Source organism: Bubalus bubalis, chromosome 8, assembly GCF_019923935.1.
Source record: "Bubalus bubalis isolate 160015118507 breed Murrah chromosome 8, NDDB_SH_1, whole genome shotgun sequence".
NCBI classification, from domain to species: Eukaryota; Metazoa; Chordata; class Mammalia; order Artiodactyla; family Bovidae; genus Bubalus; species Bubalus bubalis.
In genome coordinates, this window is record NC_059164.1 from 39,141,619 (window position 1) to 39,145,098 (window position 3,480).

The following is a 3,480-nucleotide window of genomic DNA, read 5'->3' on the forward strand; positions in this document are numbered from 1 at the left end:
TTTTCTAAAGCTCCATTTTAGCAGTCTTTATAGTTACATATAAACAGGGAAAAGCATTCATTAGTGGTAAAACTTCACTCATTAGTGATAAAACATTTTCATTTCTTTCTCTCTTCTTACATGCAGAATTCTAGAAAAGGATATATATCCTTTCCACAATTTCATTCTTCTATGTGAGACGTGACAGAACTTTAAATGCTATTCCCTAAATATTGGGTGGCCTCAAACTCAATGACAAGGGAGAATAATAAAGGACAAAGACAAGAATCAATTGAAAAATATAAGACTGAAGCCTGGGAACTTGTAAACTGGGTTCAAAAAGAAAAAAAAAAGTCTAGGAGTGAATGGAGTATACTGATCTTGGCATAGCAGGTGACTCTTAGAAGCACCTTTGGCTCTTCCACTCATGTGTATATTTGCCATTTCTGCCCTGGCACTATGCTATTCACATTATGATTAATGCAGATACCACCCCTCCTTGTGAGGAGTTTATTCTAGTTTAGAGGCTATAGACGCTGAAAAACTGAAAAAGTAAATTGTAACAAGTATATGAAGAAAAACAAAAGAATCAATAACAGGTTGGTGGGAAGAATGAGTGCTATATTGGTAGTCTTCCTTGGTCTTTCTAAAGAAGTAATATTTAAGCCAAGATATCAATTATATGAAATGAACCATGGAAAAGAAAAAAAAAATGAAAATGTAGATTGTTCCAGGTAGAGAAGAGTAAATAGTCAAAGACCCTGAGATCACAAGACTAACAAGGTAGGAGTATTAAAATGAGACATGCCTGGTTGCAGTTTAGAGGGAGAGATAAGAATGCCTAGAGGGTGATGGTGGCCATGCCATGAATTCAATAAGTGTTTAAATGTGAAGATACAGTAGTGAACCAAACAATAGAGTTCCTAAGGTTCTTCTGATAGGGATGTACATAAAATAAACAAATAAAGTAAATCATAAATTCAAGGAGTAATAATTGCATTTAAGGAAATAAAAGCAGGTTGTAAAGATAAAGGTCTAGGTTTGCTTAAGCAATGGTGCTTCAACCAGGTCACTCTAACAATGTTATGCTTGTTTGTTTTTATTAAAGTATAGTTCATTAACAATAGTTTCAGGTGTACAGCATAATGATTCACTATTTTTACAGATTATTCTCCATTAAAATTTATTACAAGGTAATCGCTATAGTTACCTAGATTGTACCTTGTGCTATACAATATATCTTTGTTGCTTATTTATTTCACACACAGTAATTTGTATCTCTTAATCCCATATTCTTAATGTGCCCTTTCCCACCTTCCTCTCCCCACTGGTAACCATATATATACATATATTTTTAAATCTGTGAACTTGTTTCTGTTTTGCTAAATGCATTCATGTGTATTATTTTTAAGATTCCATATTTAAGTGATATCAAACTGTATTTGTCTTTGTCTGACTTATTTCACTAAGCATAATAATATTCTCTATGTCTATCCATGTTACTGCAAATGGCAGAATTTCATTTTTATGCCTCAGTAATACTCCATTGTGTGTGTGTGTGTGTGTGTATCTTCTTCTTTCATTTATCTGTTGATAAGACACTTGGCTTGCTTCCTTATCTCGGCTATTGTAAATAGTGTTACTATTAGCATTTGGGTGCCTATATCATTTTGAATTCAAGTTTTAATTTTTTTTAGATATATACCCAGGAGTAGAATTGCTGGGTCACATGGTAGTCCTATTTTTAGTTTTTTGAGGAATCTTAAGAGATTACATTTAAAGAGAGACAAAATTGAGAGAATCATTAATGAAAATATCTATGAAAGGAGATTTCACAAAATACAGTACAACAAGTGCAATGGAAATAAGTAAGTACAGTCTCATGAGAAGCAAGAACACTGCTGGGACTAGAATCTAAAAGACAGTCAAGACCTTAGCAAGACATTTCTGTTTTCAATGTGTCTGGATGCACAAGGATGGTTTTATGAAGAGTAGTAAAATAACCTAATTTATTTTCTAAAAGTACCACTCAGGTTGTGTGGTTGAGGAAGGACTGAATGGGAGCACACAGTCCAGCCAACAGATGACAGCAACTTAACCATGGTGATGACTGGAGCTTAGAAAGAGTGGCCACACTTGTATATGTTTTAGGTGGATGAGGATAAGATTTTTTGATATGCTGATATTAAGTGAGAGATAAAGTAAGAGATATCACTTAAATTTTAGATTTGAGTAACTGAAAGAAAGGAAGAAAATGTCATTTAGATTGGAGGCTCAATTTTACGATATTTGTGGGTAGGGAAAATAAGAGTTCTGCCTAAAATGCTAGGAGGAGGTAGTGAATTGGGAATGATTCAGATGCTGGTTTGATCCCTGGGTCAGGAAGATCCCCTGGAGAAGGAAATGACAATCCACTCCTGTGTTCTTGCCTGGACAATCCCATGGAAAGAGCAGCCTGCCCTGGTGGGCTAATGTAAATGGGGTCACAAAGAACTGGACTTGATTAAGTGTACACACACACACACACACACACGCACACACCAAATGATTCAATATTCCAGAGTAAAGTCGAGTACCAGAAATACAAATTTAAAATATACAAAGTACTGAATTTACTGGATAAGAAGAAAAGCCCTGAGGGAAGTTGGGGAGGATGAAGAGGCTCCACAAAGAAGCCTGAGAGGGAGTAGCCAATATACTCAGTGAAAAGATCAGGAGAGCATCAAGCAGATGAAGAAAGCCTTTGGGGAAGGTAGACATGATATCTAAGAAGTCATATAATCTGAGAATTGAAAATCATTCATTAGATTTAACAAACTATAACTTATTGTTGATAGAGAAAAATTCAATTTTATTGCTTTTTGAGTCGTGATTTTTATTAGCAATGGATCTTAGGGAGAAATGAAATCAAAGAGTACTCAAATACTTGCTGATTCATAAGTAAAGGCAATCCATTTGACTATGAAGTTAGAAAAAAAGTCAGTGTACAGATTGTGAGTTAACTATTATAAATAATTTCCTAGAACAAACATACTTACAATTTAGATGAGTAAAATATTTTTATAGGACATGTTTAACAAATGTAATTTCTTGTAAAAAACCTTAATAGTTTCAAAGTTTACATGCACAGTGTTTAGAAACATTAAAATTATCCTTTTAGCATTACTTGAGAACTCTGTCTTACTTGGCAAATACACTTAGAAACTCCTCTCTATGAAGACACACAAAAAAACATAAATTTAACATAAAATTTATGGAGGAAAAAATATGCAATGGTTTGCTAACTTTTTCCCCCCTTATCTATGTAAACCTAATAATATATAGGCTAAGTAAGGGCTTTGTCTTTTCCAAGAATCTGGGTCAAGATCTTTGTAATTCTATTTAAGTTTCCTCATTAAAACATTAACTGAAGTCTGTTGTTTGTGGCTTCAATCATAATTTCTAGTCAAGGATAATTTAATATCACATAACTTATACAAATCTTTTTCCACACTGGGGAAT